The sequence below is a fragment of the Stenella coeruleoalba genome, assembly GCF_951394435.1.
Source record: "Stenella coeruleoalba genome assembly, chromosome: 4".
NCBI lineage: Eukaryota > Metazoa > Chordata > Mammalia > Artiodactyla > Delphinidae > Stenella > Stenella coeruleoalba.
This window is the reverse complement of record NC_137149.1, coordinates 27,357,982-27,381,501: the sequence shown is the minus strand read 5'-3', so window position 1 is coordinate 27,381,501 and position 23,520 is coordinate 27,357,982. Positions and strand designations below refer to the sequence as shown.

At 40.6% G+C, this 23,520-nt stretch overlaps 1 protein-coding gene and 1 pseudogene across 2 annotated transcripts in view; one reads left to right on the top strand and one right to left on the bottom strand.

The window, feature by feature from the left end:
- The window catches only part of LOC307186043 (ATP synthase F(0) complex subunit C1, mitochondrial-like), a 64,612-nt pseudogene extending 44,818 nt beyond the window's left edge, over positions 1–19,794 (bottom strand). Inside the window, exon 1 of the transcript in view lies at positions 19,784–19,794. The product of the transcript in view is annotated as an ATP synthase F(0) complex subunit C1, mitochondrial-like (transcript). The remainder of the gene's footprint in view (positions 1–19,783) is intronic.
- Positions 1–23,520, top strand: part of ANK2 (ankyrin 2) — a 680,317-nt gene that overhangs the window by 126,068 nt on the left and 530,729 nt on the right. The gene's annotated exons all lie outside the window — the stretch shown is intronic.

The following is a 23,520-nucleotide window of genomic DNA, read 5'->3' as shown; positions in this document are numbered from 1 at the left end:
TTTCTCTTATTTTTTTTAGCTTCTTTTATTTGATTTTAATATCAGATTGAGTATCTAAAAGCTTTCATGTTGTGTGTTCAGTAACATGGCTAATTATTAACAAGTTTAAAACATGTTAACAAGGAAAAACACTTTTGAACTCTGAGCTTCTGACATGGAGAGTTATTTGACCTGAGTTCTTACTCAGGAGCTATTTAACATTTTTACATATTGTGCCAGCTGACAGAGACCTGGCTTACAAACAGATCTGGAGTTATCTTGAATCAGAAGGAAACTGGTGAATTGAGTGGCTCTCTTTCTCTCTGTAGGAGTAGGAGCAAGAGGCCTGCCGTTTCTTGGAAATTTTGCCCAGTAGTCTGGCAACGTAGACACCTTCCTGGCCTCCTTGCTGGAAGAATTACACCCACAAAACATTATCTAACACTGACCCAATCATTCTTAGGTGTAGGTTTGCTGCATAAACACTTATTCCTGCACTCATCAATACCCTTGCCTAACTGGGTCAGCTCTTGCAGCTTTACAGAAGGGCATGGTTATTTCTGACTATGAAAAGATGCATGAACTTCTGATAGACCCCACTGAATATCCAAACCCAAATTATTTTATTAATTTCAACTAATTGTTTTCCATTAAAATAATAGGTGCTTCTTTTATTTATTTATTTATTTGGCTGCGTTGGGTCTTTTTTTGCTGCACATGGGCTTCCTGTAGTTGCGGCGAGCGGGGGCTACTCTTCGTTGCGGTGCGCGGGCTCTAGGCACACAGGCTTCAGTAGTTGTGGCACACGGGCTCAGTAGTTGTGGCTTGCAGGCTCTAGAGCACGGGCTCAGCAGTTGTGGCACACGGGCTTAGTTGCTCCGCGGCATGTGGGATCTTCCTGGACCAGGGCTCGAACCCGTGTCCCCTGCATTGGCAGGCGGATTCTTAACCACTGCGCCACCAGAGACGTCCCAATAAGTGTTTCTTATAAAAAATTCAATAGAAGAAATATTTAAAGCAAAAGGTGAGTGACCCTCAACCCCCAATTATTTTCAGGGTTCAAAGATATCTGGTGCTTCTCTTAAAACCATTTTTCCACCAAAGAAAACAATAGTTTAAACCGCTGAAAGCTAGAGTTATGATTCATAAGAGTTATTTTTAAATTTTTGACTACTAAGAGACTATATTAATTTCCTATTGCTGCTGTAATAAATTTCCACAAATTTACTGGCTTAAAACAACACAAATGTATTACCTTATAGTCTGGAGATCAGCCGTCCCAAGTGGGTTTCACTGGGTTGAAACCAAGGTGTTGGCAGGGCTGTGATTCCTCTGAAGGCTCTAGGGGAGAATCTGTTTCCCTGCCTTGTCCCCATTCTAGAGGCTGCCTGCATTTCTTGGCTCCTGACCCCATCCTCCATATTCAAAAAACATCACTCCAGCCTCCGGTTCTGTCATCACATCACCTTCTCCCTTGTTGATCCACTTGCCTCCCTCATAAGGATCCTTGGGGTTACACTGGGTCCATCTGGATAATCTCTCATCTCAAAATCCCTAGCTTCATCCCACCTGCAAGGTCCCTTTTGCCATCTGTGGTGACACTCACAGGTTATAGGGATTAGGGCGTGGACATCTTGTGGTGGAGGCCTTACTTAGCTACCACAGAGACATATGACTGATTTGCTCAGGGATTTTGTGTGGGAGAAACTCATATTAAATTAGCACTTCTCCCTCAACTCTTCTTTCTGTTTTCATCCAAATACCAGAAGCTCCATTAAGGTCTCACATTTGATTTATCTGAGAACACCTGACAGTGATGTGAAGTGGGCCCTAGAGCAACATTTACCAAACTGGCGCTGTAGTGGCCCATGAAATGTTAAAGATGTTCTGCGTTAAAAAGTGTTCTGAGGGAGTTCCCTGGAGGTCGGTGGTTAGAACTCCGTGCTTTCACTGCCGTGGCCCGAGGTTCCGTTCCATCCCTAGTCTGGGAACTAAGATCCTGCAAGCTACTTGATGCAGCCAAAAAAAAAAAAAAAAAAAAGTGTTCTGAGTCAAATAAGCTTGAAATATTCAATACATTGTGTGCTCTTACCCACTCAGCTTCCTCTTGTTTTTGTTTTTTTTTTAACATCTTTATTGGAGTATAATTGCTTTACAATGGTGTGTTAGTTTCTGCTTTATAACAAAGTGAATCAGTTATACATATACATATGTTCCCATATCTCTTCCCTCTTGCGTTTCCGTCCCTCCCACCCTCCCTATCCCACCCCTCTAGGTGGTCACAAAGCACCGAGCTGATCTCCCTGTGCTATGTGGCTGCTTCCCACTAGCTATCTGTTATACATTCCCACTCACCTTCCTCTTTAATACACATTAGCACATGGGAAAGCTACTGAGAATTCTTGCTGTTGTCTGTGATTCCAAATGTATTTTACAATGAAATATTTTTTCTCTTTATATATATATATATTTAAAAAGAATGCTCATTAATGACCTTCTCAGGGATACCAGTGTATCATGTTCAGGAACTGTTGTTCTTAATGCGGTCTTTCATTCTAAAAGTTAACTAACTATATTGCCCTGAAAAGATAAATAAAATAAAAAGGGCATAGTGGAGCTGACTCTAAATATCTCCTAAATGACATTTTTCCTATTTAATTCTGTCTCTACTACTTATGTGGAACTTAGTTTATTTAGACTGTAAAGCAACCAACTTTCATAATTTAAATTAAAAACCTGATATTAAGAATAACTTAAGTTTCTGTTAATAAATATTTAGAATAATATTACATGCATAAAACATTTTGTGACTATGACAACACAAACAAAATTGTTTTGAAAAGCAAGATAATGTCTTGATGTTTTTCAAGGCATGTAGAAAAATTTACTACTGTGAATACTATTTCTGAATCGCTGGACTGGAATCCATTCGTTTAAAAATTATATTAATCTTTTCCCTATTTTGAGAAGACAGTTCCTCTGAAGGAGTCCAGAACGGTAACTGATAACTTAGGTTGATTCACCTGAAGCTTCCAACAGTGGTGTGAAGAGAGCTTTAGCTTCCTCTTCTGGGTTCATGGAAAGATGGTCCTTAGCATAGGTTGGCAATGCGATCTTTGTCAGATAAGACTTTCATTGCACTTTCTTATGACACCAATCACTTTTTAATCATATATTATTAGTTGTATATTATGGCTTGCCTGCACACAGTAAAGTTCCTGAGGGTAGGAGCCATCAATATATCTGTTGTGTGCCTGTTTCAATGCTTTTCCCTTAGCAGGAACTGGACCAGTGTTTGTCAAATGAATGGCTCAATGAATGAATGAATGCATTAATTTAGGATGGAAATCCTAGCAATATCAAGTGTGTATGTCAATAATCCATCAGTTGATCCATCCATTTATATCCTTCCCTACTTAAAATTTGAGGAAACTCCCAAATATATAGAGAGAGAATAAGGAAAAAGCTAAATTAAAATTAGGTAAGACAATTAAAGCAAAGGAAAGATAAGGGCTGGAAAGTAAAATGGATTTAGGACTGAGCCTAGTTCTGAAAAATATATACCACAAAATCTTATGCATTTGTAAGGGGAGAATAGTAATTTGGTGCTAAGCTTACTGGAAGCCTATGAAGGAAGCAGTTGGTTATTTGATTTTCAATATCTAGAAAATTATGACGTCAGTTGCTCACATGAAACAGTTATTCCTGGAATTAGGACCAGAGAGAAACCTTCCTATGGTATAACAGAAGGAGTTTACTGTGTAATATAAAGAATAATGTATTCAGCTTATCTTTAAACACAGCGATGCATTTCAAAGAGAAATTTCTTATATTACCCTTGGTTTATACTGATAGCAACCCCACCATAACCTATATGAAGAGTACAGCTTTTGAAAGGGATAAACAGTGGTTCATGAAATCCTGTGATTCAAAGGAAACTGCAAGATAGCTTTCAAAGAGTTTTTGCAAAACCTGTACTTAGCAATTAATGTACATATAAAATTTCATTAGCAGAAGCAAATGTGGAATAATGTAAAATCTATTGCCTAGTTATTAGAATAAAATTGAAATCAATTAATAGAATCAATTATCTGAAGATGGGGCTCAAATATTGATGAACATAATTTACTCTTTTGTTTTTAACTTTTCTCTCTATGTATAACTACAGAATGCAGCAAATGGAACTAGTTATTAAACAACAGGGAAAATTCAGTTAAACAGAGAATATATTTCTTCCTTAGGTTGTAATTTAAGTTCCTTTTCAGTAGAAGGAAACAGACTCTAGTGAGAATTCACAGATACCAATTATCCCAGAAAATGATGACTTAAAAGGAAGGTGAGAGTAGAAACCAATTAAAGAAGAGCATGCACCTGGAGCCCTCTCTTGGTGATGGGAAAGTTGGATGGGAGTGTTGTAACTGCAGGGATGTGATAGACGGAAATAGCATGTCTTTTGGGAAATTAACCATCACTAGCTTCCCGTCTAGCTTCCACATGCACCCGTGTGGATTTTATGTTGCCATCTTGTAACAGAGGCACCACCAATGGCAGTTTGGAGATATTTGTCAACATGCAAAAATTTACTGAAGAGTTTACGAAACTGTGAATTTCCAAAAGTTATTGTTAAGTCTTAGAGATTTTCTTGGGATGTTGTCTAACTACTGGAAGTTCTAAGGTTAGGATAAAACCTTACCCTGGCCTCCTCCCTTACTTCTGACTTACAGCGTTGGTACTGGCAAGGGGAACCCATCAGATCTATCGATAGAATGGAAAATAAGCCTTCTTATTTGGTTTCTAATTCCTTTGAGTCACCATACATTTAGGAGTTTTAAGCCTATATAAAATGACCGTCAAAATACTTTTTTCCATCTCTCTTCCCTTTCCTTTTTTTTTTTTTTTAAAAATATTTATTTATTTATTTAGTTTTGGCTGCGTTGGGTCTTCATTGCTGCGCACGGGCTTTCTCTCGTTGTGGCGAGCAGGGGCTACTCTTCGTTGTGGTGCGCAGGCTTCTCATTGCGGTGGCTTCTCTTGTTGTGGAGCACGGGCTCTAGGCATGCGGGCTTCAGTAGTTGTGACAGGCAGGCTCAGTAGTTGTGGCACACGGGCTTAGTTGCTCCGCGGCATGTGGGATCTTCCCGGACCAGGGCTCAAACCCGTGTCCCCTGAATTGGCAGGCGGATTCTTAACTACTGCGCCACCAGGGAAGCCCCCTCTTTACTTCTTGAAACAGTAGTCTTCCGCAACTCTAGCTGCTTCCGTCCTTCCTATTAACTTTTAATAGGCCACCACCCCTACTGCTTCACTGACTTTGTTCTGGCAAAGAACAAAGATCAATTTTGTTCTTCACCAAATTGATTAGCCTCTTTTAAATCTCCATCTTAGTTTTCCTCTGCCCCATTGTATATCTCTAAACCAGTCTTCTTCCTGTCCGAAGTACCCTCCTCTCTCTTGACCTTCTCCTACCCCTGTGGCTGTTTTTTTGGTCTTGTAAAAGGGCCTTTCTTCACTTTTTAGAGATTGTTGTTCATCTTTGTGTTCCTTTAAGTTTTCTCTCTTTTTTTCTGGTGATCTCATTCATCCTGAGGTTTGAACTATATGCTGATGCCCCATGCATTAGTCAGAGTGAGGCTAAGCTGCTGTAACAAAGAGGTAGGTGCGTGATTATGCTCCATCTGGTCACCCAGGATCTCAGTTTTCTTATCTCTTGTTGCTCCACCATCCCCTAAGGTGCTGTCTTTATCTGCAACATCTGCAGTAGCCCAGTGGCACCATGTCTATGTTCCAACACCCAGGAAGTGAAGGTCAAGAATTTCCAAAGGAAGTGATAAAGAAATTGTACACAGTGTTTCTGCTGAAATTGCATTGATGAGGTTATAGTCTCCTGACCACCTGTAGTGTCAAGAGGGGCTGGGAGGGGGAAGGGTAAGCTGTGACAAAGCGAGAGAGAGAGGCATGGACATATATACACTACCAAACGTAGATAGCTAGTGGGAAGCAGCCGCATAGCACAGGGAGATCAGTTCAGTGCTTTGTGACCACCTGGAGGGGTGGGATAGGGAGGGTGGGAGGGAGGGAGACGCAAGAGGGAAGAGATTTGGGAACATATGTATATATATAACTGATTCATTTTGTTGTAAAGCAGAAACTAACACACCATTGTAAAGCAATTATACTCCAATAAAGATATTAAAAAAAAAAAAGAGGGGCTGGGAAATGAGTGGCCATGTGCTCTGTGAAAACGGTGAGTTTAATAACTATGAGGAAGAAGGGGAGAAGGCAAAATGAGTGGTCCCTGCTAAATGAGTGGGTCAGCCCCATTCTCTCATGTTCCACATTCACAGATCTGTCTACTTTGTGATGCTTTTTTTTTTTATGGTTCATTAGTTCTTTTAAAAAAATTTCAGCTTCATTGAGGTATAATTGACATATAAAATTATAAGATATTTAAAGTGTACATTGTGGTGGTTTGATATACACTGTGAAAGAATTTCCCCATCTAATTAATTCACACATGTGATGTCTTCTTCTGCATGTCCTAAAGACACCTCAAACTCAACATGTCAAAACGAAACAAGCGTGAACTAATTGTTTTCTCCAAGTTGACTCCTCTTACCAAACTTTCTCAGTCTTAGTTAGTGGTTATTACTATGTTGTTTGAACTAGAAAACTTAGTCATTCTTGATTTTTTTATTCCCCACAGCAAATTTGCCACCAAGTTCTATGTATTTTAATTATTGAATCCATCCTTCTACCACTGTCTGTGTCTATCCAGGCCCTAAAAAGCTTTATCTTATATTATTTCTGAAGCCCCCTGACTGGTCTCCAGTCCAAAAGTTGTTTCCTTAGATGACTGTCCTCCCCACACAGCCACCATATTTATCTTTCTAAAGCACATATGGATGATTAAAAGTCTGTAGTGACCCTCCATTTGCTCCTGTGGGTTTTCTTTAAATATGATTTTTAGAAATAGAACACTTTTTTTTTTCTTAAAATAAATCCTACCCCAAATTCCCCATATAAAAAAATATTCAGAACTTCTTATATGGGCATTGTCCTTAGAGTGTCATTTGAAAATTACTGGCCTTAGGATTTTAATTCAGATTACTTGCTGGTAAATAGAAGACCCTCACAATCGAGGCCCAGCTGACCTTCCCAAACTTACCTCTAGCCAGTATTTCCATCATCTTCTCTGCTGTAGTCGCATGGCATTCATCACCCCTCTCACACACTTCAGGCCCTTGTGGGTCTGTGTTTGCTCCCGTTCCTTCAGTCCTGAGCGGTGCCTCCTTGTTGTACGCTGGCCACACTGTTACTCACCTGAAAGGGCATGAGCTTTGGAGCTAGGCGGACTTGGAGAGCCTCTGAAGAGCCTCATCTGAGCCTTGGTTTCCTCATTGCATGGGTTTAATAAGAGAATGTATGTAAAGTACCCAGTCCATAGGAGAACCTCAAAATGCCACTTCCTTTCCTTCTCTCTCCTTCTTAAATGTCACTTCCGTATTTTGTGTGTGTGTGTGTGTGTGTGTGTGTGTGTGTGTGAATACTGCAGGAAGAAGTTGGTTTCCCCAATCTGTTTTTATAGCATTTGATAATGCTTCTATAAGAGAACTTTTATTATTATATTTATTTATGTATGTAGTTGTCTCACCTGTTGGATTTTGAGCTCTTTGAAGATAGGAGTCTTGACTGACTCACCTTTGATCTTTGGTGCCAGGCAAAAATAGACATAAAATAAATGTCTTTTAAACTGAAGTGCATTGAACTGTATTGAAATGGAGTTGTAGTAGAAAAAAAAAAAGGTCAATCAGTTTTTCTGGCTCTGACTTACCCTTCTCATAAGGAATGGAACAAGAGTTTGACGGATGTGCATATGCTGTTTTGCAATAAAAAGGAGCAGACTTCTGATTCTGAACATGAAATAGCAACTGCTGGACTGTGAAACAATTTGCAAAATTGCATTTATCCTGGAGTGTTTTGTTTTGGCATCAGTAGGGTAGAATGTTGTTTCATAGTCCATGTTTATTGAACCATGTAAGGGATTTACAGGAGCATCTGTATGGAGGCCAAAGTTGAAGTGGGGCACAGTCCCAAAAAAGTGACATGTAAAACAAATTGATGTGTTCAAGCATGCAGAGTTGACAACATAATCTGCTATTTTTATAGAGGAAATTTTGGCACTAGGTGCAGGGTGTATATATATGTGACAAAATCAGGCTTAATATCAACTCCCCCCTACCAAACAAATAAACAAGTTCCTCTTCTTTACTTCTCTATTTCTTTTTATTTTAATGTGGTAAAAAACATAATAAAATTTGCCATAATAACCATTCTTAAGTGTATAATTTAGTAGTGTATATTAACATTATTGTGCAACAGATCTCTAGGACTTTTTCATCTTGTTACAGTGAAATTCTGCACCCACTGAACACTAATTCTTCCTCTTGCCTTCTCCCTGCCCTGGGCACCACCCTTTTACTTTCTATTTCTGATTTTGAGTACTTGAAATACTTAACATGAGTGGAATCATAGAGCATTTGTCCTTTCGTCACTGGCTTATTTCACTTATAATGTTCTTCAGGTTCATCCATGTGGTAGCACATGACAAGATTTCCTTCTTTTTAAGGCTTCATAACATTCTGTTATTTTTATATTCCACATTTTCTTTATCCATTCATCTGTCAGTGGACATTTGGATTATTTCCATCTTTTGGCTATTGTGTTAATGCTGTGATGAACATGGGTGTGCAGATATCTTTGAGATTCTCTTTTGAAATCTTTTGGATAAATACCCAGAAGTAGGATGGGTGGATAATATGGTAATTCTATTTTTCATCTTTTAAGGAATCTCCATGTTCTTTTCCGTAATGGCTGTACCATTTTACACTCCCACCAGCAGTGCACAAGCATTTCAATTTCTCTCCATTCTCACCATCCCTGTTATTTTCCATTTTTTTGATAGTGGCCATCCTGATTAGAGTGAGGTGCTATCTCATATGGTTTTTTGTTTTTTTTTTTTTGCGGTACGCGGGCCTCTCACTGTTGTGGCCTCTCCCGTTGCGGAGCACAGGCTCCGGACGCGCAGGCTCAGCGGCCATGGCTCACGGGCCCAGCCGCTCCGCGGCATGTGGGATCTTCCCGGACTGGGGCACGAACCCGTGTCTCCTGCATCGCCAGGCGGACTCTCAACCACTGCGCCACCAGGGAAGCCCATCTCATATGATTTTGATTTGCATTTCCCTAATGATTAGTGATGTTGAATATCTTCTTTGGAGAAATGTCTGTTCAAGTCCTTTGCCCATTTTTAAAATATTGGATGTTGCTGTTGTCCTTGTTGTTGCTGAGTTGTGAAATTTCCTTATGTATTTTGGATATTAACCCCTTATCAGATATATGCTTTGCAATTTTTTTCTTCCGTTATGTAGATTGCTTTTTCACACTATTGATTGTTTCCTTTGATGTGCAGAAGATTTTAAGTGTGATGTAGTCCCACTTATTTTTGCTTTTGTTGCCTGTAGTTTTGGTGTCCTACCCAACTTTTTTATTTCTCTCAATGACATTACCGGTCTTTGTGTTATACAGCTCTGAAGTCTTGAAATATCTCTTTCTAGTCCCCTATAATGAAGAGTTGCCTAAGACCACTCAATTCGGTAATAGTTCTTATATCCATTCTCTCTCTCTGTCTCCATTCCACTGCACACATGGTTTATCACTCCTGTATGGATTTCTCTCTCCTCCTTATATGACATCTCTCCCCTTTCCAGGCTTGTCAATATACTGCCTCCAGTTTATGCTTCTTAAAGAAGCATATGTCTAGTTATAGATCTGTTTAGAATACTTAAAGTTTCCCCATTGCTGTGCAGAAGTGTCTAAATTTTTCTAAAATCTGGCTCTGACTTACCTTTACAGCCTATCCTTTGTTCCTTTCTCCCATTCCCTACACAGACTTTATAGTTTAGTTAAACAAGGTGAATCGCCTTTTCCTTGTGTTGCCCCATAGTTTCCTGACTTTGCCCGTGCTGGTCTTTTAACTTGGAATGCATTAGCATGTGCTGGTGACCCTCGTTTGGTCATTCATCTCTCTGTCTGCCATCTTCCGCTCTTATTTCTCTATACTTGCTCCTAGGGAATTCATCTTTAACCTTGACCTATATGTTGATATTTCTTAAGTTAGCATCGCTGTGTATGATCTCATTGCCTCAAGGATGTTACTGAGGTTTTAGGGGACCAATGACTAGCACTCATCCTCCACACCCAAGATATGAGCCAGTTAAGGGATAGACTAGGAGTAAGACAAATGAAACCAAAATACCATCTTTATTATTAATAAAGTTGCAACTGGAGAAGGTGGCTTATACTTGGGAGAAATAGAGTTCCTAATGCTGGACCTAAAATTAGTCCACTTTAAAACTTAAACAGGTAGTGTACAGCAGGATGCACTTCCTACTGGCGATTGCTGCCCAAAGATAAAGAGAAAAAGGAGAGATGCTGTACATGTCCAGCTTTTGCTCTCAAGGTCCTCAGTCAGCCTCCTGTGGGGAGAAGTGAGTGAGGAGATGGAGCAAGGCCGAGGGGGTTGCACTACTGGACATCTGTCCACATGGAGGAAACATTGGGAGTGGGAGGAACATTTCTCCTCCTCCCCTGACACACAAGTCTCCTTCCTGCTCTCCCACTCTCATCCTGCATCCATGTTCATCATATTCCCCTCAAAGACAGCTCTCCTCCCCGACTGCTCTTGTTACACTAGAACTTTTCACCACCTTTAACTTGACTTCTCTCATATGCCACAAAGTTGAGTATTTTAGTAACATTCCTTTTCTTTAAAATGCTTCGGTAATTTGATCATTCTCCAGTATCGCTACCATTAACTTAGGACGGACCCTTAGCACCCTCGAATGGATTTGTCCAATCTGTAAGTGTTCTCCTTCACTTCTGGTTTGCTTCCTAAAGAAGAATGTTTATAAATCCAAGGTATTTTGGATTAGATGCACATTGGCATTCGAGTGTCTCTTCATTGCCCTAATGCATGACATTCTTTTACAACATACTCCAGCTTACAAACAGCACTTTAGAAAGATAATGTTCTTGGAACATTCCATGCTCATTCCTATTGCATCTTTGCCCAAGTGGACATTTCTGCTTGAAGGACAGCCCCTTAACCCTTTATATTCTTAAATTTCCAATTCACTGTCCACCTCTCCTAGATGGCTTTTTGTGTACCTCTAGTTGGCATCTCTGCTATTGTACTTAAAAATTATTATTTTATAATTCTCAACTTATTTATTTTTTGTTTTATTTTTTCAACTAATTTTATTGAGGTCAAGAAGATTTCCTTTACTTCTTATGTCTGCCCTCCCTTTCCCTACATGTCTAGTATGGGCTAAACACAACAAAAAAATCAGTGGAACTGATTAGTCAAGAAAGTTAGAATAACATGAGTTATTTAATATGTTTGAGGTTAAATTTCCAGGCTAAGATGTGAGTCTTTACATATTAAACAACAAAAAATTTCTCCATTTCCTAGTTAAGAACTTCTGTAAATGACATGGCATTTATAAGTATCCAATTTAGAGTTCTTCTGATGCATTCCTTGTTGGAATATAAGACCCTTTTCTTTGCTGAATCCTAAGTGAGAGTATTGGAATGGAATACTGACAGGAAAAAAAAAAGCTCTCAAGATAACACATGGCCTCAATCAAGAAAGCATCAGAAGGAATTAAGCAGGAATTTGGAGAAAAGACATGTTGTCATCTGGGCTTATTGATTTTAAAAGAAAACATTTGGGTACATTTAATATTTAAAGCCACTTTCTGGACCCTTCATCTTAGAAAATAAGTTATTTATTTATAATGACTCTGGTTTCTCTCTGATGTATAGTGGTAAATTTGAATTGACTTCGTACAACAGCATAAAATATGTGATGGAAAGGCCAAAGGATGCTCTAGAAGTATCTACTGGAACTTAATTTACTAAAGGAAAATATTAAAAGCAGAAGTTTTGTCTTACTTACATCCACATAGTTGTTTTTTCTAATAAATACAGAACAATTTGAGAGGTTGACTCTTTGAGCTTTTATTGTTCTTGACTTTCATTTGTTAAAAAAAGTCTTCCTTTTAACAGTAGAACAACTATTACAAGTTAGCTAATCAATTGAGTCTTCCATCTTTTATGAATATTTTGAACTGTTAAGAATAGGAGGAAATCTTGGAGAAATTGGGAATGTTTCTTAATTCACAGGATTTCAGGATCCTGGAGAAGGTGCCATGTCTAGGAATGACCACAAAGTGGTGTAGAAATAAATACCTTAAACATACGTGTCATTCATTCATTCAGTAAACAAGCATTTAATAGTCCACAGCTACATGCCAGGAATAATGTTAGGCACCAGAGAAACTGAAACAATTTAGATACAGTACGTGTCCTCAAGGAGCCTAGAGTGTAGCAGACCAAGATGTACCTGTAAGGAAATAAGGGCAATAAGAGTGTTATAAGGACTAAGGTGGAACTTTATATGACAAAAAATGGGGACCAAAAAGAAGGGATGGACACTTTTACAGAAGTTCGGGGATGGAGGAGGGAATGTGGGTTTGTAAAGGCACAAAAATGGAAATGATTTTTTTTTTAACATCTTTATTGGAGTATAATTGCTTTACAATGGTGTGTTGGTTTCTGCTTTATAACAAAGTGAATCAGTTATACATATGTTCCCATATCTCTTCCCTCTTGCGTCTCCCTCCCTCCCACCCTATCCCACCCTTATAGGTGGTCACAAAGCACCAAGCTGATCTCCCTGTGCTATGCGGCTGCTTCCCACTAGCTAGCTATTTTACATTTGGTAGTGTATATATGTCCATGCCGCTCTCTCACTTTGTCCCAGTTTACCCTTCCCCCTCCCCATGTCCCCAAGTCCATTCTCTAATAGGTCTGCGTCCTTATTCCCGTCCTGCCTCTACATTCTTCATGACTTTTTTTTTTTTTTAAGATTCTATATACATGTGTTAGCATACAGTATTTGTTTTTCTCTTTCTGACTTACTTCACTCTGTATGATAGAGTCTAGGTCCATCCACCTCACTCCAAATAACTCAGTTTCGTTTCTATTTATGGCTGAGTAATATTCCATTGTATGTATGTGCCACATCTTCTTTATTCATTCATCTCTTAATGGACACTTAGGTTGCTTCCATGTCCTGGCTATTGTAAATAGAGCTGCAGTGAACATTGTGGTACATGACTCTTTTTTTTTTTTTATTTTTTGCGGTACGCGGGCCTCTCACTGTTGTGGCCTCTCTCATTGCGGAGCACGGGCTCTGGACGCGCAGGCTCAGTGGCCATGGCTCACAGGCCCAGCCGCTCCGCGGCACGTGGGATCCTCCTGGAGCGGAGCACGAACCTGTGTCCCCTGCATCGGCAGGCGGACTCTCAACCACTGCGCCACCAGGAAAGCCCTGTTGTTGTTTTTTAAACATCTTTATTGGAGTATAATTGTTTTACAATGGTGTGTTAGTTTCTGCTTTATAACAAGTGAATCAGTTATACATACACATATGTCCCCATAACCCTTCCCTCTTGCATCTCCCTCCCTCCCACCCTCCCTATCCCATCCCTCTAGGTGGTCACAAAGCACCGAGCTGATCTCCCTGTGCTACGTGGCTGCTTTCCACTAGCTATCTATTTTACGTTTGGTAGTGTATATATGCATGACTCTTTTAGAATTATGGTTTTCTCAGGGTGTATGCCCAGAAATGGGATTGCTGGGTTGTATGGTAGATCTATTTTTAGTTTTTTAAGGAACCTCCATACTGTTCTCCATAGTGGCTGTATCAATTTACATTCCCACCAACAGTGCAAGAGGATTCCCTTTTCTCCACACCCTCTCCAGCATTTATTGTTTGTAGATTTTTTGATGCTGGCCATTCTGACCAGTGTGAGATGATATCTCATTGTAGTTTTGATATGCAGTTCTCTAATGATTAATGATGTTGAGGATCTTGCTGTGATTTATGTCATAGAGTGTTCTGCCTGTGTTTTCCTCTAAGAATGTGATAGTGTCTGGCCTTACATTTAGGTCTTTAATCCATTTTGAGTTTATTTTTGTGTATAGTGTTAGGGAGTGTTCTAATTTCATTCTTTTACATGTAGCTGTTCAGTTTTCCCAGCACCACTTATTGAAGAGGCTGTCTTTTCTCCACTGTATATTCTTGCCTCCTTTATCAAAGATAAGATGACCATAATTGGGTGGGTTTATCTCTGGGCTTTCTATCCTGTTCCATTGATCTATATTTCTGTTTTTGTGCTAGTACCATGCTGTCTTGATTACTGTAGCTTTGTAGTATAGTCTGAAGTCAGGGAGCCTGATTCCTCCAGCTCCGTTTTTCTTCCTCAAGATTGCTTTGGCTATTTGGGGTCTTTTGTGTTTCCATACAAATTGTGAAATTTTTTGTTCTAGTTCTGTGAAAAATGCCAGTGTTAGTTTGATAGGGATTGCATTGAATCTGTAGATTGCTTTGGGTAGTAGAGTCGTTTTCACAATGTTGATTCTTCCAATCCAAGAACATGGTATATCTCTCCATCTGTTTGTATCATCTTTAATTTCTTTCATCAGTGTCTTACAGTTTCCTGCATACAGGTCTTTTGTCTCCTTAGGTAGGTTTATTCCTAGGCATTTTATTCTTTTTGTTGCAATGGTAAATGGGAGTGTTTCCTTAATTTCAATTTCAGATTTTTCATCATTAGTGTATAGGAATGCAAGAGATTTCTGTGCATTGATTTTGTATCCTGCTACTTTACCAAATTCATTGATTAGCTCTAGTAGTTTTCTGGTAGCATCTTTAGGATTCTCTATGTATAGTACCATGTCATCTGCAAACAGTGACAGGTTTACTTCTTCTTTTCTGGTTTGGATTCCTTTTATTTCTTTTTCTTCTCTGATTGTTGTGGCTAAAACTTCCAAAACAATGTTGAGTAACAGTGGTGAGAGTGGGCAACCTTGTCTTGTGCCTGATCTTAGTGGAAATGCTTTCAGTATTTCACCATTAAGAACGATGTTGGCTGTGGGTTTGTCATATATGGCATTTATTATGTTGAGGTAAGTTCCCTCTCTGTCTACTTTCTGGAGGGTTTTTACCATAAATCGGTGTTGAATTTTGTCGAAAGCTTTTTCTGCATCTATTGAGATGATCATATGGTTTTTATTCTTCAGTTTGTTAATATGGTGTATCACATTGATTGATTTGCCTATATTAAAGAATCATAGTATTCCTGGCATAAACCCCACTTGATCATGGTGTTATGATCCTTTTAATGTGCTGTTGGATTCTGTTTGCTAGTATTTTGTTGAGGATTTTTGCATCTGTGTTCATCAGTGGTATTGGTCTGTAGTTTTCTTTCTTTGTGACATCTTTGTCTGGTTTTGGTATCAGGGTGATGGTGGCCTCATAGAATGAGTTTGAGAGTATTCCTCCCTCCCCTATATTTTGGAAGAGTTTGAGAAGGATAGGTGTTAGCTCGTCTCTAAATGTTTGATAGAATTCACCTGTGAAGCCATCTGGTCCTGGGCTTTTGTTTGTTGGAAGATTTTTAATCACAGTTTCAATTTCAGTGCTTGTGATTGGTCTGTTTATATTTTCTGTTTCTTCCCGGTTCAGTCTCGGAAGCTTGTGCTTTTCTTAGAATTGTCCATTTTTTCCAGGCTGTGCATTTTATTGGCATATAGTTGCTTGTAGTAATGTCTCATGATTCTTTGTATTTCTACAGTGTCAGTTGTTACTTCTCCTTTTTCATTTCTAATTCTATTGATTTGAGTCTTCTCCCTTTTTTTCTGGATGAGTCTGGCTAGTGGTTTATCAATTTTGTTTGTCATCTCAAAGAACCAGCTTTTAGTTTTATTTTTCTTTGCTATTGTTTCCTTCATTTTTCTTCATTTATTTCTGATCTGATCTTTATGATTTCTTTCCTTCTGCTAATTTTGTGTTCTTCTTTCTCTAATTGCTTTAGGTGTAAGGTTCTTCTTTCTCTAATTGCTTTAGGTGTAAGGTTAGGTTGTTTATTTGAGATGTTTCTTGTTTCTTAAGGTAGGATTTTTTTGTATTGCTATAAACTTCCCTCTTAGAACTGCTTTTGCTGCATCCCGTAGGTTTTGGGTCATTGTGTTTTCATTGTCATTTGTTTCTAGGTATTTTTTGATTTCCTCAGTGATCTCCTGGTTATTAAGTAGTGTATTGTTTAGCCTCCATGTATTTGTATTTTTTACAGATTTTTTTTCCTATAATTGATGCCTAGTCTCATAGCGTTGCGGTCGAAAAAGATACTTGATACGATTTCAATTTTCTTAAATTTACCAAAGCTTTATATGTGACCCAATATATGATCTATCCTGCAGAATATTCCATGAGCACTTGAGAAGAAAGTGTATTCTGTTGTTTTTGGATGGAATGTCCTATAAATATCAGTTAAGTCCATCTTGTTTAATGTATCATTTAAAGCTTGTGTTTCCTTATTTATTTTCATTTTGGATGATCTGTCCATTGGTGAAATGGGGTGTTAAAGTCCCCTACTATGATTATGTTACTGTTGATTTCCCCTTTTATGGCTGTTAGCATTTGCTTTACGTATTGAGGTGCTCCTGTTTTTGGCGCATAAATATTTACAATTGTTATATCTTCTTCTTGGATTGATCCCTTGATCATTATGTAGTGTCCTTCTTTGTGTAATAGTCTTTATTTTAAATTCTATTTTGTCTGATATGAGAATTGCTACTCTAGCCTTCTTTTGATTTCCTTTTACATGGAATATCTTTTTCCATCCCCTCACTTTCAGTCTTATGTGTCCCTAGCTCTGAAGTGGGTTTCTTTTAGACAGCCTATGCACGGGTCTTGTTTTTGTATGCATTCAGCCAGTCTGTGTCTTTTGGTTGGAGCATTTAATCCATTTATATTTAAGGTAATTATCGATATGTATTTTCCTATCACCATTTTGTTAATTGTTTTGGGTTTGTTTTTGTAGGGCTTTTCCTTCTCTTGTGTTTCTTGCCTAGAGGAGTTTCTTTAGCATTTGTTGTAAAGCTGGTTTGGTGTTGCTGAATTCTCTTAGCTTTTGCTTGTCTGGAAAATTTTTAATTTCTCTGTCAAATCTGAATGAGATCCTTGCTGGATAGAGTAATCTTGGTTGTAGGTTTTTTCCTTACATCACTTTAAATATGTCCTGCCACTCCCTTCTGGCTTGCAGAGTTTCTGCTGAAAGATCAGCTGTTAACCTTATGGGGATTCCCTTGTATGTTTTTTATTGTTTTTCCCTTGCTGCTTTTAATATTTTTTTTTGTATTTAATTTTTGATGGTTTGATTAATATGTGTCTTGGCATGTTTCTCCTTTGATTTATCCTGTATGGAACTCTCTGCCCTTCCTGCACTTGATTAACTATTTCCTTTCCCATATTAGGGAAGTTTTCAACTATAATCTCTTCAAATATTTTCTCAGTCCCTTTGTTTTTCTCTTCTTCTTCTGGACCCCTATGACTCGAATGTTGGTGCATTTAATGTTGTCCCAGAGGTCTCTGAGACTGTCCTCAATTCTTTTCAGTTTTTTCTTTATTCTGCTCTGCAGTAGTTATATCCACTATTTTATCTTCCAGGTCACTTATCCGTTCTTCTGCCTCAGTTATTCTGCTATTGATTCCTTCTAGAGAATTTTAAATTTCATTTATTGTGTTGTTCATTGTTGTTTGTTTGCTCTTTAGTTCTTGTTAAACATTTCTTGTATTTTCTCCATTCTATTTCCAAGATTTTGTATCATCTTTACTATCATTATTCTGAATTCTTTTTCAGGTAGACTGCCTATTTCCTCTTTGTTTGTTAGTTCTGGTGGGTTTTTACCTTGCTCCTTCATCTGCTGTGTGTTTCTCTGTCTTCTCATTTTGCTTAACTTACTGTGTTTGGGGTCTCCTTTTTGCAGGCTGCTGGTTTGTAGTTCCTGTTGTTTTTGGTGTCTTCCCCCAGTGGCTAATATTGGTTCAGTAAGTTGTGTAGGCTTCCTGGTGGAGGGGACTGGTGCCTGTGTTCTGGTGGATGAGGCTGGATCTTGTCTTTCTGGTGGGCAGGACCGCGTGTGGTGTTGTGTTTTGGGGTGTCTGTGACCTTATTATGATTTTAGGCAGCCTCTCTGGTAATGGGTGGTGTTGTGTTACTGTCTTGCTAGTTGTTTGGCATAGGGTGTCCAGCACTGTAGCTTGCTGGTCATGGAGTGGAGCTGGGTCTTCGTTTTGAGATGGAGATCTCTGGGAGATTTTCGCTGTTTGATATTACATGGAGCTGGGAAGTCTTTGGTGGACCAGTGTCCTGAAGTTGGCTCTCCCACCTCAGAGTCACAGCCCTGACACCCATCCAGAGCACCAAGACCCTGTCATCCACATCGTTCCGAATAAAAGGGAGAAAAAAAGAAAGAAAGAAAGCAAAGAGCAACCAAACCAAAAAACAAATCCACCAATGATAACAAGTGCTAAAAACTATACTAAAAAAAAAATATATATATATATATGGACAGGCAGAACCCTAGGACAAACGGTCAAAGCAAAGCTATACAGACGAAATCACACACAGAAGCATACACATACACACTCACAAAAAGAGAAAAAGGGAAAAAAATGTATCTTTGCTCCCAAAGTACATCTCCTCAATTTGGGATGATTTCGTTGTCTATTCAAGTATTCCACAGATGCAGGGTCCATCAAGTTGATTGTGGAGCTTTAATCCACTGCTCCTGAGGCTGCTGGGAGAGATTTCCCTTTCTTTTCTTTGTTCTCACAGCTCCTCGGGTTCAGATTTGGATTTGGACCTGTCTTTGCATGTAGGTCGCCTGACGGTGTCTGTTCCCGCCCAGACTGGACGGGGCTAAAGGAGCAGCTGATTCGGGGGCTCTGGCTCACTCAGGCTGCGGGGAGGGAGGGGCACGGATGCGGGGCAAGCCTGCGGTGGCAGTGGCCGGCGTGACGTTGCACCAGCCTGAGGCGCGCCGTGCGTTCTCCCGGGGAAGTTGTCCCTGGATCCCGGGATCCTGGCAGTGGCGGGCTGCACAGGGTCCCTGTAAGGGGGTTGTGGATAGTGACCTGTGCTCGCACACAGGCTTGTTGGTGGCGGCAGCAGCGGCCTTAGCGTCTCATTCCCGTCTCTGGGGTCCGCCCTATTAGCCGCGTCTCGCGACCGTCTCTGGAGCTCCTTTAAGCAGCGCTCTTAATCCCCTCTCCTCGCGCACCAGGAAACAAAGAGGGAAGAAAACGTCTCTTGCCTCTTCGGCAGGTTCAGGCTTTTCCCCCCGAATCCCTCCCGGCCAGCCGTGGCGCACTAACCCCTTCAGGCTATGTTCACGCTGCCAGTCCTCTCCCTGCGCTCCACCGGAAGCCCGAGCCTGCTCCCAGCCCCGCCCACCCCGGCGGTGAGCAGACAAGCCCCTCGGGCTGGTGAGTGCTGGTCGGAACCGGTCCTCTGTGCGGGAATCTCTCTGCTTTGCCCTCCGCACCCCTGTGGCTGCGCTCTCCTCCGCGGCTCCGAAGCTTCCCCCCTCCGCCACCCGCAGTCTCCGCCGCGAAGGGGCTTCCTAGTGTGTGGAAACGTTTCCTCCTTCACGGCTCCCTCCCACTGGTGCAGGTCCCGTCCCTATTCTTTTGTCTCCAGGTACGTGGGGAGTTTCTTGCCTTTTGGGAGGTCTGAGGTTTTCTGCCAGTGTTCAGTAGCTGTTCTGTAGGAGTTGTTCCACATGTAGCTGTATTTCTGATGTATTTGTGGGGAGGAAGGTGATCTCCGCGTCTTACCCTTCCGCCATCTTGAAACTCCTCTGGAAATGATTCTTAAATGGAGTCTTATAAACTTGGGGTGGGGGGGCGTTTAGTAGGAAGTAGGTTATATAGATTGTAGAACTGGAGGAGGTGGGGCCTGGGAGTCGAGGAGGGGTCTTTCAGGCAGAAACACATGATTGAAGGACCAAAAATTTAAGAGCCAATCTGGCATGTTTAAGGAATTTTAAGGCACGCGGTAGGAGAGGAACCCGTAGACAGTGGACGGCCTGTCCACTGGCTGTCCAGATGATGTATGGCCTGCCGTGCTGTGGTGGCGGGGTAGCGTTGTGCTCCCGCACGGTCACATTGGTAGAAGACCCCATAAGTGGTGGCAGGGAGGCAGGAGATAGTTGGGAGCGTGTTGTAGACTCCAGGGGACAGACGATAAGGGCCAGTACTGTAGGAATGAGAGGTTAGATCCACATGATTCAGCAGTTCAGCTGTCTGGAAGTAGTATTTCAAGAAGGTGCTGAAGAGTTCTAGCCTAAGAGAGAGTGAGAAATGATTGACCAAGATTGGAGTTACAGGTGGAAGAGTGGATTCAGGAGCAACACCTGATAGAGATGGATAATGGGTTCATAATGAGCTTGTGATGGAGGATTCAGTTTAGGACCAATTGTGCAGAGGTGGGGGCTCGGGTGAGGAAAAAGAATGGGAGGCCCGGGTGCTGAGAAGGGGCTCGGTGTGGGAGGAATGGGGTAGCATGGGGGGTGAGGTGCTCTGGCTTGATTTTGATTATTTGCGTCTTTGTATAATATTACTTGTGTTTCTGATTGGGTGTTGAAGAGTTAGGTTGAAGGTATATAGACAAACCTCAAAAAAGATTTTAGTTTGTTTCTAAACATTAAGCTCCGAATGACACAAGTGTTGTTTTTGCAGTTCAGTTTCTTAATCCCACAAATACATTGAATAAGACAGGCTACCCACGCTCTGGGCACAGCCCGTGAACTTGCTCTCTGCACGGCTGCCTGACGTTGGGCAAGTTAATGATTTTTTTCCTCAGTTTCCTCATCTTAAAATGGGAAAATGTATTAAGCAGGGGGCTAATATATAATTACTCCTCTTTTCTCCATGACTTGAAAATTAACTGAGAATGACAAAGGATTCAGGCAAACAGACAGCAAACAACTAACTGTAGTACTGAAAAAGCTGGGTGAAAGGATGTGGCTTAGATGTGTGGGAACAGTGAGCTTCCTAATTGTCTCTTTCTCTCAGTGGAGACCCTGGAATAGATAAATTGCACTGTTACCAGGGATACTTTCTGCTGGATTTTGTGAAAATTAAAAACGAGTGTCTGGACCAAGGGCTACCTTCCCAGATGGACACACCCCTGGCTGCACGCCTCTTACGACTCCTGGTGGGTTGCATTGCCCTCCTGGGATCACCTCGGTGCCAGCCCCTCTGGCCCAGAGTCCTGTGTCCATCTGCATTCTCTTGGTACCTACCAGCCTGCTCAGACTGAAGTATTGTCCACATTTCTACTCGATTGTCTTTGTGCATTTTGAACACCTGCTGAGGCAACTTTCAGCTAAGTTGCCTGGCCAGGAAGTCCAAGCAATACCAGTTATAGTTTTTGGTAGTGCCCTGATGACAGGTTGCATAGGTTTTAAGAAGTCCCTCTATTCCTCTTTTGCCCTCCATAGACTGTGTTTTTAGAGCACAGTTTTGTAGAATATAGAATTTTTTTTCAGGATGTATACATCAAGCTATAGCAGAAATACCTGTAACGATTATAGCTAATATGTCTCTAGTACTTACTGTGTGCCAGGCATTGCCATAATCGAATTACACATACTAACTTCACAACGACCCTATGAGGTAAGTATGATTATATGCAAGAAAACTAGAGGCACAGGAAGGTTAAGTGACTTATCCGACACCTCACACCTGGAGAGTGACAGAGCCAGGGTTCAGACTCAGAGTCCCTGAGCTTGACCACCAAGTTACCCATCTCTTCAAGGAAACAGCAAATGGTGAATAACAATGGGTGCAGCGATCCCTCTGTTACCCTCCTCATTCTTTGCTTTCTCCAGCCCTCCTCCCAGTCTTCTAGTGCCCTCAGTGATTGTGTTTCATCTTTCTGAATAAATGGGAATGATTTGTCAGGTGCAGGTGTCTCGTCCCAGCCCCATACAGAACGCCTCTCACCCTCCATGCCTGTCCTCACTTTCTAACTCTGTTACCAGTAGGGGTTCTTCTGGATGACTGCACTCTACCTCTAGGCTCTCCACCTTTAAAGGAAAAGCAAAATTTCCCCATTATTCTATACTTTGGGAGAGATGAGAAGTAATGATGGTAGTGTATTTGTGTGTCTGCGAGTATTGTGAATGCCATACCTTAATCCTTTTTTGTAAAATAAGCTTCACTGATAATATAAGACACCTGTCCCTCCCATCTCCTCCTCCTTTTCTTTCCCCAAGAAGATGAAGTCCTCACCATAAGGTTCAGCGATTTTCAGTGAGTAATTCACATTGTGAGATTTTTAAAATAAACTTTTTATTTTTTGGCTGGGCCACGCGGCTTGCAGATCCGACCAGGGACTGAACCCAGGCCCTCAGCAGTGAAAGCGCCGACTCCTAACCACGGGACCACCAGGGAATTCCCACACAGTGTGGGATTTAAAAAAAAAAGTTCTGTGGCAATTGCATTTGGGAAGACCCTGGATTAAAGAAAGTTATACAGGCTCCTTTCCTTCGGAACTTTTCAGAACCTTACATGCTAATATGATTTAGAATCTTTTGTATGCTAATGAACATATGATTCTTTTCAGGGAGGATAGAGCATTCATTCTTTTCCAAGTTAATTTGATCAAGGAACCTTTTTTTTTTTTTTTGAAAACATCTCATCGGCTAGTGTTCTATAGAACGCAGCCTTGGGAAACACAGGTATGGATAATGAAGCACTCAACCAAGGAGATGCCTGTAAAAGTGGCCTGAAATTGTCTTATCGTCTATCCACATTTTAGTAACTACATCTACTTTGACCTATTTTGTTAATTTTTAGACTTGAGAGTATTTAGAGGTCTTTTAAAAAATATCCCCTGTGGGGGACTTCCCTGGTGGTCCAGTGGGTAAGACTCCGTGCTCCCAATGCAGGGGGCCTGGGTTTGATCCCTGGTTGGGGAACTAGATCCCACATGCATGCTGCAACTAAGAGTCCACATGCTGCAACTATAAAAGTAGAATAAAATAAAGGACCCGCATGCCATAATTAAAGATCCTGCATGCTACAACTAAGACCCGGCACAGCCTAAATAAATACATAAATAAATATTTTTTTAAAAATAAAAATTATCCCCAGTGGGAATGCTTGATGTGATGGGGGCAGTATTATGTAGAGTGCCCGGACCTTTGGAAATTGACCACCCTGTTGTCATTTTGATGGCCTTTGGAGGGATGTGAGAAGAGTCTCCTGTTGTCTCGTTTCTGGGACTTCAATTGAGTAGTATGAGTGAAACTTAGATGTGGGTACTTGCCCAAGAGGTAAGTTAATGCGGGATCACTGGACCTCTGTTCAGCTGGCTCATTTCTATTTATACTCCCAACAGAAATAGATCATTAATATTTGGGGGCTTCACATCTTTGGACCATCGTTTAGATGTTTGATTTTATTTAGACTATCTCTATCTAGCATTCTGGGTAAAATCACAGCCTTGAATAACTTAACTTGTTTTGTTTTGAGCTAAATAGTCTCAAATATACTTTTAATAAAAT